Source organism: Eurosta solidaginis, chromosome 3 (assembly GCF_040869045.1).
Source record: "Eurosta solidaginis isolate ZX-2024a chromosome 3, ASM4086904v1, whole genome shotgun sequence".
Lineage (NCBI taxonomy): Eukaryota > Metazoa > Arthropoda > Insecta > Diptera > Tephritidae > Eurosta > Eurosta solidaginis.
Genome location: NC_090321.1, coordinates 156,209,388 through 156,224,066, shown reverse-complemented (window position 1 = coordinate 156,224,066; position 14,679 = coordinate 156,209,388). Strand labels below are relative to the sequence as shown.

General features: G+C 37.0%; 1 long non-coding RNA gene across 1 annotated transcript; it reads right to left on the bottom strand.

Moving 5' to 3' along the window:
• Positions 1-1,016: 1,016 nt before the first annotated feature.
• LOC137244439 (uncharacterized) lies at positions 1,017-2,213 on the bottom strand. Its single transcript, XR_010951002.1, has 2 exons — positions 1,697-2,213; positions 1,017-1,375 (listed from the first exon to the last, which is right to left on the bottom strand). It is a non-coding gene; the product is annotated as an uncharacterized lncRNA (long non-coding RNA).
• Positions 2,214-14,679: the final 12,466 nt, after the last annotated feature.

Below are 14,679 nucleotides of genomic sequence, written 5' to 3'. Positions count from 1 at the left end.
GGTCCAAAATAGGCTACTCTATAATTTGTATCTCAATCCCAGAATCAACTAGAGGCCGACCTATACGAAATAATCAATTTATTTGCACAGTCTATTCTTGGATTGGGTATTCCTATACATAGCTGATTTGACATTGTAGAGCCACTCATGCTTTCGCACAAAATCAATAAGTGCCTCGTCCTCTTCGTTTCTCCTTGTTTCCGTTTCCATTTTCTAATCTGTTAATTAAAGATTAATAAGTATTCACGTACTTAAATATATTCCCTGCATTCCAATGAAGAGTATCTCGATAAAAATTTAATATGCAAATGCAATAATAATCACATTGTTGTTGCATTTGTATGTTAAATTTCTATCGGGATCTGTATCACTGTTCATTAGAACGCGAGGATTACTTTAGGAAGCCTTACCTTTTATGGCAATAGTTCCAAAGTCCAGTAAATAAAAAAAAAAATTTATGTTTATTTTTCCAAAAGAAATTTTTATTTTTGAAAAGCAAAATGACTTGAGTTATCAATCACATTCAAAAATCATTAAACGGAACTTATCTGACAGTTGTCAAATCAACTTAAGCCTGCCAAGCATCATTGTAGATTAGACAAGTGTGATAACTTCTGCATAGACGTCAAAATTACAAATAGAACCGATCAACTGATTTTTAATTTACTATCACGGTCTCATTCTGCATCTCTTTCTATCACCCGCTGAAGATATGCGCCGCCATATTGAACTTGCTGTTAAAATCACTAAAAGGTAGCCATCTTGATCACCCTGTCAGGGAGTTTACGGATAGGATATCATACTTGTTTTATCCACAATGCCAAGCATGACAGTTCTCAAATCAACTAAGTCTGCCAAGTATGCTACGAGTACCCATATATATTTGGTAATAAAATACCAAGTGAAGTATTTCTATCCTTATGTGACAGTTGAGTAAGAGGCGCTGAGCTCTAGGTAATGATGAAATACCATCATAGGTATAAAACCCATTTTTCAGAATAAATAAAACAAACGTGTAATTTATGTAACTTATATAATTTAACGTGGTTTTATAGTCGTTGACAATAATTTATTGAAATTGAATTTTTTTTTTTTGAGAATGTTAAAAATAGATGTTTTCGGCATTACTTTTCGATCTTGCGTTGCCTTTTCAATATTTTTCGTGATCCTTTAGTAGTTTTACGTAAAATAACTAAAACCGGAATGACGATGGCGAGTGTAGACATGAGGTAAAATTCCGTGGTATATTTGTGGAACTTGTTTTTAAAGCGCATAGTGTAAGCGGGGTGTAATAAATGGAACTAAAAGTAGAATCCAGTGGCAAAGTTGGCAGTTTTTCATCGCAAATATTTTGGTGGAACATAAGTTTATTGTGCTATAAAACAAAGAAAATAATAAAAATAAAACTATTTTGGTTGAATTTTTTGATAAAAAAAAAGAGAAAACATGTTAATAAAATGATTAAAAGTGGTGAAGTGAGTGATCAGTGCGCAGTGAGTGTTTAAGTGGGGTTTAAAGATAGGGCATTTTGGGGGGGGGGGGGGGGGGGGGGGTTTCGCAAATATCTCGAGAAGTATCAGAGATAGAGGTTTTCCGCCACCGGATTCGAGATCCTGGGGCCGAAACGCGTCTCTGGGTACCACTCTCGAATTTTTACGTCGCGTATTAGCAGTCGACCCCTCATCTAGACTATTACCTGCGTTGCTAATATTTCGCATACTTCTTTATATGCTTTTGAGATTAGTGATTGTGGGCTGCACAGGCTATGTAATACGCCGTATGCTTCACTACAAATGAGTTTTAATAAGATAGCTTTTTTTGTGTTGTCTTCTTCACAGTTTATTTCAGTGAAGTATATGTCCAATATTTCTTTCCACAGTGTCCAATTATCCGAGCTTGGACAAAACTCTGAGATTGCTTGAGACTGGATTACACTCACTGGGGCTGTAGCCATTATTATTAATATTTATTTTTACAATTTTTATTTCAGCTGGAACAGTATCTACTGCCGTGTATATACACTGAAAAACGCCAAAAATTAACTTTTTATATATATGTATATATATTTTTTTAACTCGTCGCCATTATGATATATTACATCAAAAGTAAAACGCGTGCTTTCAGTTCAAGTGCTTTATTCCAATTCGTGTCTTTTTTCTTGTTTTTCTTACACACTAATTTACTAATGACAGCAGGTAGAAATCATAACTGTATGGCTGTATGGCTAATATTGACTGCTAGATATTATACAGTAGATATGTATGGGGTTCTACAGTCAATATTACTAATGAGCACATATGTTGATCAGTGTGACTAATGGACATATGTGTCGGTCAATGTGACGGGTTGATAAATGTAAACAGACTCATGCTGCGGTCAAGTGATTATTTGGGTCAGTAAAATATGACTACTTGTGCTGTCGGATCCCTATACAAAGGTATAATGTACTGGGCGTGGACCCACCACATAAAAGAACATTAAAATAATAAGAAAAGAAAAGCTACATGGCTTAGAGAGGGCGTGTAATATCCTATTAGAGAATCATATAAGCATATCTCACGCATATATTTGGACAGCCGTCGATAGATATAAGAGGGCGGTACTCGAAGCAGAAAATGTTGCACCTATTACACTTATTGGGTTACTCGGTCACAGGAACATTGACGGCAATGAAAAAGTGGATGGACTAGCAAAGACCGATGTTTGGTTAGACATTTCTGAGGCAGAAACGGTGCATGAAGTAAACTTGGCCCTTCAATGCGAGGTGTAGGAGCTGAGGAAAGTCACCAATTTCCTCTGCGAGAGTTCAGTTCTAGGAAAAAGTAATGGCCGAACTTTGGGCACTTTAGGCTACCTGATTAAAGGGCGGAATCAAAATCCCCCATAAAGAACATCAGCAGGTATATGGACCTAACCAAACAGTTTGAGTAAAATAGTATCAAAGTATATTAAGCATGGTTGCTTAAACCACCACAGATGCCCCGGCTACTGCCACTTTTGAATAAGAAGGAATGTGCTGGCATTTTGATTAGGTCGTGATTAGTTCGTGATTTATTGAGGCAACAGTACGGTGTTTAGTGCTTCCGCTACATACAAAGCTAGGAGTATCTATCGATTTGATTCAGCTGAACAGATACAGGTAGAAAACATTCGTTGATAACTTCCTCATAGCCAAGAAGGTTGATGAGCCATATGGGGACGTCTATCTTTACGAAACAAGGACATACATTTCCGCGAGAGCATATCGCAATGTTGATCTCAATGTTGTGTTTCTTATTTTGAAGATAACGTTGGCTGAAGTGGGGAGGGCAGCTAAGATTATCTTCATAAATTCTAGGAAGCTATCTCAGGGGACAAATACGGTTTGCCGATCACTTTAGAAAGCCCGAAGGAAGATAATGCATTTGTAGCCAGTAAACGCAAAACCTAAGATGAAACCTGCAAAATATATTTAAAACATTAGTGATCTCTTTATATTAATACTGCAACATCTTACCATCATTTAATGCAGAAAATATGCGAGTTTTAATAATTTTGTTCAAATAATCAAAATTATTAAATGAGAATTATCACACGTTTAAATCATATAAAAGTCAACACAAAACGGAACTTGAGAAAAAAGTGATGCCGTTGTATATTTTTTCAGAAAAAAGCGATTTGTATAGTTTTACATACATTTTTTCCTCTGCATAAAAAAGTAGTTTTATAAAGCGACAACATTCTTATTTCTAAGGGCGTTCAAGATGGCGGCGTTAGAGCGAGAAACTGCTTATATCCGCCACCTTCTATAATTCCATCATGCTAAAGGTAATGAATTTGTTTGTTTATGTGTTTTTTGATTTTATTTGTTTACGTTTGCTTCACATGTGTATTTATTATGCTGACTTTATTTTTTCATTTCAACATATTGTGTTGGCATTTGTTTTTTTTTTTTTTTGTGCTCGACGAGTGAAGTGGAATGCTTATAACGAGACTGTTGTTTTTATTATTTTTTTTGTTAAATTATTTTGGTTATTACCAGATGTTTTATATTGGTTTAAGCCTATTCTTATGGATTATTATTTCCTTACCTTAACTTGTCCTATCGCTGTTTCCTTTTCTATATGGTATTAATGAAAAGTTGTTATTTTTATCAATACTTTTTACTTTATAGGAATTTCAATTAAAAAAAATTTCTAATGCTGTTTTCGTATTCTACCAGGAACTAAAGTAAAAATATTTTTCCTATTAATATTTGATTTTAGCGACCTTTATACGTTTAAATGTAATGTTTTTATTTTGCCGGCTCTAGGTCAAAAGTAATAAAACGATTTGATTTTTTATTTTCCCAATATATTTCGATCATCTTCGGAGATTTTCATTAGGGGGCTACAACCATAATAAACGATTCAGCTTAGTTTGTAATAACTAACAACAATAACTAAATAAACCATTCTATGTATATAATCACATTCATATTTATATACATACATACATTTATATTTTTATTTTGCTAATCTGCGTCCGTTCGGTTCGCCATGTAGCTTTGAACTAATTTTCCACGATTCTAGCAGGTGTCTGTAAATATGTGAGCAGCCGTCGGTGTCTATTTTATACTTAAGTCTCTTGTTTATTGGTGTGTTTGTTATGTGGAGCATTTCTAAAGTGTAGCGTTTTTTGTAATTTTGCTCTGTTTGAAGTATGCTCACTGCTTCGAAATCTAGTTGATGGCCGCTCTCTGCACAGTGGGCCGCAAGTGCAGTTTTTTGCGTGTTACTAGCTGCTCTGCATTTTATATCAGATCGGTGGCCTGATATCCTCTTTTTCAATTTATTTTTAGTTGTACCTACATACACTTTGTTACATTCATCGTTTTCATTTCCAGCGCATGTAATTTTGTACACAATGTTGTTTTTGTCTAATAATGCTACTTTACTTTTCATGTTGTTGTAGAAAATATTCGTCGTATAGGCTAGTTTATAACAAACACACCAATAAACAAGAGACTTAACTATAAAATAGACACCGGCGGCTGCTCACATATCTACAGACACCTGCTAGAATCGTGCAAAATTAGTTCAAAGCTACATGGCGAACCGAACGGACGCAGATTAGCAAAATAAAAATATAAATGTATGTATGTATATAAATGTGAATGTGACTATATACATAGAATGGTTTATTTAGTTATTGTTGTTAGTTATTACAAACTAAGCTGAATTGTTTATTATTGCTGTAGCCCCCTGATGAAGATCTCCGAAGGTGATCGAAATATATTGGGAAAATAAAAAATCAAATCGTTTTATTACTTTTGGCCTAGACCCGCAAAATAAAAACTTTATATTTTTCCTATTGGTATTTCCTATTCTACCGGGTTTAAATGTAAACTAGTTATATAAAATTATTTTCCTATCGATTTTTGTCTAAGGGCCCACATGTCTATTATCTAACTTAGCTAGGTATAAAGGATCCTATTATCTAAAATTATGACCTCTCTAAAAGGGCGAGGTTTTCCTAACTGAAACCGACCAAACTTATATTTATTTCTTTAATGTGATATTTATAACAAACGATTTAAATTTCCTTACTCTAGCTATTTTTATTAAACAACGCTTTTTATTGTTATATCTTTCCATTTCGAAACTTAGATCATATAAAAGAAGTAATCTGTAACTAATTATACAGAAATTTAGGAGCTGTAACTAATGGAAGAGCAAGGTATTTTATAGTAGTGGGAGTAGTTCAACTAATGGGTAAAAAGAAAGGCACAGTGGATGCAAATTTTTATTTTTAAACATACTTTTTATACTTTCGTGTTTTCCAGCAATATATTTTTTCTCTTATCTGTGTCATGCGAATTCTACGGCGGCCACCAAGACAGAATCGTCATGGTTTTTATGAAGAATTACTTTAATGTTTACCGGGATTTGTCACGTTCACAACCTCTAGGGTTAGTGCAATAATTTGATCTTTGATATGTGCATTTCTTTGGCCGATTGCGGGGGAACAATAACCGACTCAATTAAATAATTTGTTTTCGAAAAAATGATTTAAATCCTTTTTAGGATTTTGATAATTTTAATTACTTTAACCTTTCAGATCTTTAGCATGATCTGGCAGGATCTTCCTTCAGTATGATCGTTTTTAGCAGCTTTGCTTATTTAGCGAATTGTCTGCTAACTTACCGATCAAACTGGCAAGATCGCCATGTAATAAATGATAAATAAGTCCGGAACAATGTGCTTTCAGAGTTCAAATAGAATTTCATGGTTATTCATGAAAACGCTTTCTTTTATACAAAGTATTTCTTAATTACTAATACATATTTGCGCTAATACTTACAACTAGATGTACATGAATTCATAATAAACAAATGCTAGTCACCGTATTCTAGTAACCCATTTATGTATATATTTATGAGGTTCTACAGTCAATATGACTAATGGGCACATATGTCTTTCAGTGTGACTAATCGACATATCTGTCGGTCAATGTGACGGGTTGACAAATGTAAACAAACTTATGCTGAGTACAAGTGATTATTTGGCTCAGTAAAATATGACTACTTGTGTGGTCTATAAAAGTGTATATATTTTGTATCGTTCAATGCATTCGAAGTGAGGTGCATTCCAAGTAACACTACACTACTGACGCATGACTTGCGAGGGCGGTGAGTGCGTGATTGCTACGCTAGTCGGAAATTAAACAAAGCAGAACCCAACTACCCGCCCACTGAGAAGGAGTGCCTCGCTATCGTCTGGGGAATTCGCAAAATGAGGCCTTATTTGGAAGGCTATCGATTCAACGTAAAAACCGAGCCGAATTTAAAATTTTTTTTTTTAGATTAGATTAGATTGATATTTATTATTAATATGTTTACATATTTTTTGATTTCACAATAAATTTAAAATATCACAAATTCATTTTCATTTCACAGACGTGTATGATATATATATATTAAGTAATAAAAAGTATATATATTATGTAATAAAAAAGTATTTTAGCCTCGAATAACATCAATGCATAGCCGTTTAAAATTCAAAATATTGTAACGTATTTAGTGCAATTCCTCTTATTTGCAACCTTCTGCCAACGTTCGAATCACTAAAATGGCCTTTATTAGACTGCTTTCAAAAATAACATTTCTATTGCACGCCAGATAGCGTCTTAAATCAAACTGATTGTCGTGCCTCTTCTGTTGCTGCCTTTTATACTCTGTGATTTCTCGTTTGCATACATCTAGGCTCTTCCAGAATTTACTTAGTTACTGCTATATAATTATAACTACAGATGCACGTGTATAGCTTCTCATATGCGCGTGTGTATTTGGGTGACACTTCCACAATTATAATTGCCTACTTTTGGGAGCATCTCAGATAATATATATACATGTGTTTGTGCGTCTTTTGTCCGCTGCGTGTACGTACATATGTGTAGACATAATGATTGATTCGTCTCTGTAGATACAAGTGACTGCCTGCTTTATTGTTGTTGTGGCTCCATTTACTTAGCATCAGACTAGTGATGTGAGTATTACTTACTTACTTACTTAATTGGCGCTTAACCGTCTAAACGGTTATGGCCGTCCAACAAGGTCCGCCAGTCGCTCCTTCGCTCCGCCAACCGGCGCCAATTGTTCACACCAAGGGACTTTAAATCGTTTTCCTCCTGGTCCTTCCAACGGAGTGGGGGCCGCCCTCTACCTCTGCTTCCATAGGCGGGTTCCGATAGAAACACTTTCTTGGCCGGAGCGTCATCTTTCATTCGCATAACATGGCCTAGCCAGCGCGACCGCTGCGTTTTAATTCGCTGGACTATGTTGATGTCTGCGTATGGCTCGTACAGCTCATCATTAAATCTTCTTCGGTACTCGCCATCGCCAACGCGTAGAGGTCCATAAATCTTTCGAAGAACTTTTCTCTCGAACACTCCCAAAGCCGCTTTATCTGCTGTTGTCATGGTACATGCTTCTGCCCTATATAGCAGGACGGGTACGATAATTGACTTGTAGAGTATGATTTTCGTTCGCCGAGAGAGGAATTTACTTTTCAATTGCCTACCTAGTCCAAAGTAGCATTTATGGGCAAGATTGATTCTTCGCTGGATTTCAGTGCTGATGCTGATGAGATGCCCCCGTATCTACAGTCAGTACACGCTCTTTACCATCCACATTCCCTCTGATGGTAAGACTGCTTGATTTCCTTCCAATTTGCGACACAGATATCACAGGACATTCTGGGCAAGTTTTCGTTTTTTACATCCGACACGCTCTTGCTCATTTCCTCCAGCTTTGCGTTTACGGCCACCCACATTGTTCGAACTATTAGGACCAAGATCGCAATGACGTGCAATGTGACCGGGCTTCCCGTACATGAAACATTTAATAACTCCGGCATTCTTCTGTTGAGATCCCTTCAGTGCTTCCAAAATTGCGTCTACCCACTCTGGCCTTTCTACTTCCACACGGCGTGCTTTGAAAACTGGCTTACACAGAAGCGACGCTGTTTCCTGAATCAGAGCATTTGATACCGTTTCTGCGAATGTTGGCTTTGGGTTTGCGTATGTAGCTCGCTTTGTTTCGACGTCCCGTATGCCATTTACAAAGCTCTGGATTTTTACCCTTTCAGTGTATTCCACGGGTGCGTCCGCATTCGCTAAATGTGCTAGCCTTTCAATATCTGACGCAAACTCTTGCAATGTTTCACCAGGCCTCTGGAAGCGGTTCAGCAACTCCATTTGGTATATCTGTCTCCTATGCTCAGTTCCGTATCGTCTCTCTAGAGCGCCCATCAATGCTTCATAACAGTTCCGTTCGCCCTCTGGAATGGTTTGTAAAATCTCAGCTGCAGGCCCTTTCAACACCATGAACAATGCAGCAACTTTATCTTCAGCATTCCAGTTGTTCACTGTTGCGGTCTTCTCAAATTGTAGCTTAAAGACCTGGAAAGGAACAGAACCGTCAAAGGATGGTGTTTTTACCTTTGGATTACTCGCTGAAACTGCTGGACGATTTAGTTGTAACTGCTCAATACGTCCTCTCAAAGCATCCACCTCGGCCTCGATTTTATCCTGTCAACCACTGAAGCCTTCATGAAACTGGGTTAGCTTTTCTTCCATATGCGCTTCCAGTTTAGATGATATACGGACTTCCTGCTCTTCTAGTTGTGTGGAGATCTGAGATGATATCTCTGCTGAAATTTTCGCCGACATTTCGGATATTCGTGCCTCTTGTGCTTCAATCTTCGCTGTTATACGGTTCTCCTGCAATTCCAGCTGAGTTTCCATCTTGGATGTAATCTGTGTCGACATTTCTGAAATACGCTTTTCTTGTGCTTCAATCTTCGATGTTATGCGTGTCTCCTGCGATTCCAATTGTGATGACATGTTGGTAGATATTTGTGATGACATTTCGGAAATTTGTGCCGATATTGCAGCCAATATCATGTTCAGGTCTGTGTTCGCCACTGTCTGTGGTGTTTCATTTTTCTCCTCCAATTTTGTTGTCTCATCGCCATCAAGATGAAAGGCATACTCTTCCACGTCAATTCCTTCTAATTCCATTGCCTCTCGTAGTCGTGCCTGAAGTTCGATTTTAATGCCGGTTGTATTCAATCCACGGCTCTCCAACTCCTTCTTCAGTTGCGGGATCTTCAATTCACTTAACTTTACCATGTCCAAGTTGTATTCTAAGTCTTCGGAATTTATTCAACAATTCCTCTTCTGACACCAATTGTAACGATTTTACTTGCAAATCCTCTTATTTGCAATCCTCTGCTAAGTTGGAATCACTGAACTGTTGAATAAATAACTCCAATTTGTAATAATGCAAAATGGCCTTTATTAAAGTACTTCACAATAACACTCAAACTGTGCAACGAATAGCTGGCTTAACCTTCGCCGCAGCAGTATATACATATGTAAATATTTGAATTTTCAAAATGCTGTAAATTTTACATTTTGTGTCGGATTATAAAGCCGCTTGGACTCAGTGGCCAACTTTTCGTCTTTTATCCAAAATTAAGACAAACAATATTTTTTTTTTATTTTTTTGCTTTTTATGGGTATTTTGTCGTTTTGTGTACATATCGCAGCGGTATATACATATGTAAATATGGGTCATTTTATGTAGGTTTTGAAGTAAGGTTATCTTCTTTCGCACAGAACTGAGTCAAAAAATATTTTCTAAGTTAAAAAAAGGCGTAGTTTTTTATTTGCAAATATTTTGTTGACAATTGTTACATTTTATTAGTGTTTTATTGTGTATCATGCAAACAGGCTTCTTGCACTGATGGCATAGTTTTCTTGTCGGTCTCTTCCTTTTAGATTCTTTGTGATAGCATATGGAGCATATTCCTTTAACTTTTGAATGCCCACGATCGTCCTTATCTTAAAAAGCTTCATCGAATTCAAGATCCTTTGCTGATAGGGCCTGAATACTTTTCCCAGTCACGCATTCTATAGCGCTACGCGTTGGAAAAAAACTAAAACTCTTGGCTTCATTGCCCGTTTCAGTATCAGAGGCATACATAACTTTTCTCCCAATTCTTGCAAAAACATGCGACGGCGACCTATAAAATAAACGGGGGTTTTATAGCCAAATAATATTTGTATAAAAAGCACAGACCTCTCTTTGATGTTATAGACGAGGGATTAATTTCCGTATATATGATATATGCAGCAAGAGCAGACACATCCAGCATATTATAAAAAAGTGCAAGCGGCCACCGGTTTGTTTTGCGTTTGCAGGTATATTGTCCCAGCATCTTGTCTGTTGTATCCACACCTCCTTTGGTCTTGTTATAAAAGAATATTATGTTCGGTTTTTTTTTTATATCTGATATTGTACTGTCGCTAGGCAATATTGACAGTAAAACTACCGCTTTGTTCTTCTTCGGAACATATGAGCAAATTGTTTTATTTTGTCCGAACCCAAATAATGTTGACAACTCTTCTCTTTGAGATGAGGCTTCGAACTCCAGAGGCAGACAGGCCTTGTTTTTCTTCATTGTGCCAACCAAAGATATTTTCCAGTGTATCTGCTAGGGCAATGGATGTGAAAAAGGTGTCACATGTAACATTTCGACCAGAATTTGTATAGTATGAAACTAGATCTTTGACAACTCTCTCCCCTTGATTTACCTCCCGCACGTTGTTAGACTTTCCAGTATATATCTGCGCTGTTAGAGGATAATATGTTTAGGACTCACATATCCACCATAATTTTATACCATATTTCGCTGGTTTTGACCGCATATACTGTGTAAACTTAGTGCGACCTCTGAAAGGAAAAAGTTGCTCATCAATTGTGACATTCTCCCGTGGTTGGTAGCTGTCTCGCAAATTGGTGTTCAGCATAGTGAAGATCTCAGAAATTGGGGCTGCTTTATCTGAACGCTTTCTATTTTCCCTCGTATTTTCTTGGTCAAAACGTATAAAATGTAAAATTTCCTGAAACCTTTTCAAAGACATTGTTGCTCTATATAGAGGGTTTGCATTTATTTTCCAGAGAATGTTGGTGTCCTCCATGTTTGAGTTATGACTTCCCATTACTAACAAAATACCAAAAAAAGCACACAACTCTTCTTCGTCTAGATCGTTCCAGACATATTTTCTAAAATTTTGTAAATATTGTCATAAATTATTTGTTCTACAACTTGAAAAAAATGCATACTTACTGAGTGCATTGACTAGTTGATGCTCTTTCACTCTCCAGCTTCTGATACACAGTCCTGCCTTTTCTGTTAGTATTACGACAGATAATAGATTGCATAGTCGGATGCATTAGCCGAAAGTAAGTATCCACTTCGCTTAAATTTTTCGTACCTGGGCTTGGACCAACGAAGCGAGCTTCACGAAAAACATTTTGTTTTCTCATTCGCTGCAACCCAGGGGGCGCTTTACTCCATTTTGTGCCATCTTCGCCAACGTAAAATGCTTCATTTTGCTCCTCGTTTTGCTGTTCATTGGCTTCATTATCTGCGTCATCAGCTTCTTCCTCCGAGCTCAGTTCGACATCCGAATCGCCGCCATGCCTAACTTCAACTGGATATACCTCTAACTCAACGTCAGAATCAAATTCGTCTTTCATACCGCCCTCTGGAAATGTGGCATTGTCTCCAGGTTCATCCAAGCTAAAGTCGGTTGCATCGTTCTCGTTATCAGAGTCCAAGGTTTGAAGGAGCGCTTCAAAGTATTTTTCTTCCATATCATGTGACAGGCTAGAAGTAAGTTACACAACTAATTAAAATATTTATGTAGAAAATCTAGGGGAAAATACTTACCGAGCCACTGCAGGGGATCTCAAAATGGTAAAACCTTTCACTATATTTTCCATATTATTTTAATAGCCACTAATCTTATTTTTGTTGTTTTAATATACGACGTGTTTCGCTTAAAAATCAAAAAAGACTAAAACTACAAAATACATATTTCAATATTTATATGATTTAATTCTCACTCTAATAAAACCGCATCAGCGAGTGACACAGAATTTGGTTCACCGATTCCACGAAAAAATTCAAGTTGATAATTTCTGAGAAAAATATTTCAATGCCTACTTGATTATTAAATTTGAAATTTTGAAACAAGTTCTCAACTTTCCAAGTGTAAAACTTACGCAAGCTGCAAAAACTTAAAGGATTTACATATGTAAATACCGCTGCGTTCTGTAGTTAAAGCTTGCTGCTGCGGTGAAGGTTAATAACCAAACAGATTGATAGCTCAAATGAAACTCTACTATTCAAAATAATACTGCTCTTGCGCTAGATAGCGTCTTAGTCGAAACTGCTTGACAACTCAAATCAAACTGAATTCCAGCGCCTCTACAATTGTCGCCTTTTATACTCTTTGATTTCAACCTTCGCATCTTCTAGGCGCTTCCAGAATCTAATAGCCCAGCAGCTCTCAAACTTCTCAGCTGTAACTACAATTGCACAATAGTTTTTCTCATTGCATACTTATAGGAGTATCTCAGATATATACATGTGTTTGTGCATTGACTCTCCGCTGCTCGTATACGTACATGGTACATATGTGTAGACGCAATTATTGTTTCGTTTATGTAGATACATAATGATTGATCTATTGATGTGAATTCGCGTCACTGCTTAGCATCGGCTTAGAGATAGGAGAACCCCTTAGTTTTGCTAATATTCGTAACAATAGGATAGGTTATATCTCAGTTTATAGTCGCAATATTATTTTATTGCAATTTTTTTTATTTGTTTATACGTAATAATAAAACATATACGCACCGGCACTCACATGTTCAGGTGGTGCGGATATATTTCCATGAAATTGGTTGGTGTTTAATTAAACAACGTACTTATCCATAAAAATATTATAGCAAATGATTTCAAGTATAGCACATCACCAGGCCCGCCGAGAAAGTGGGAAGGGGAAGGGGATTAGCTCCGGGCCCGGGGTTTCTGAGGGGCCCCCGATTTAGAGGTACTAGGACATTTTTTTAATTCAGGAGAGTCTTTAGTTGTTCCATGTGCAATTTTTAAGCCGAATTTCCAAAGCAACGAAAATCTGCATTTCGTTTTAATATTATAGTGAAGTGTGAAAAATAAAAATCTATATATATGAAAAGAAAGGCTAAAATGTGTGTTAGTTGGTCGCCGGTGTTTGAAGAGATGCCCCGGTCAATTTTGTTCAAACTTTCACAGAAGTTGCGTAAACCTCACGCGGTGGTTACTACATAGATTTGGTTGCCATCGACATACAGGGTCTCGAGATATAGGCCGAAACGTGCACCCGAGTACCCCTAGAATGTAATTATAGAATATGGATAGCAAATGAAAGCTGTTGATGAGTGCTTTAGTAGAGGGTAATTTTCATACCCCTGGGAAACTAGGGTATCGAGATATAGGCCAAAACGTGGGCCAGAGAATGCCTAGACAGTGTTTATACAATATGGATATCAAATGAAAGCTGTTGATGAGTGCTTTAGTTCAGAGTAATATATTATCCAGAGACGGACTGGTGTAGCATTCACTCATTAAGTTATTCACTCATTTGTACAAACATATATTTCGACCCGTTTTGGAATGTCTTAAAATACATTGACTATTACATACATATTAATACATTTGTACATACATATATTTTGGCTCGCTTTCGTACGGCCTGAGATTCAATTGACACATTCATTCAATTGTACAAACATATATTTTTTACACCGTGCACCGTGGTAACCTGAACCTTGGTATGCCACTGTAAACAATTATTAACATGTTTCATTTGCGCTTGCGTTGCAGATTCCACAGCTAATTTTATTTATGCTTAGAATGCAGTTCCCAGAGAACTGAATTGAATGTATATGTGTGTTATACTTAGTTTGTAAGTATTGGACTTCTCATACGGTAATACCATGCTATTAGTGTTCTTCGACCGTTTCAGCAAATGGGTAGAATTAATTCCTATGAGGCGAGCCAAGGCGGAGGGCCTCCGTCGCGCTTTCAGAGAACGAATCATCGCAAAATTCGGCGTACCCAAACTACTCTTCTCTGATAATAGCGTGCAATTCACCAGCACCATGTGGAAACGTTACCTCCAAAAGATCAGGGTACGACAGCAATTCACTGCTACACGCTCTAATCGGACGCTCTAGCGCAACTCACCAAATCGAGATAGATTCGAGGGCACGTCCTCCTGCCCGAAATCGAGCTTGCCATCAACACCAGCATTACAGCCTCA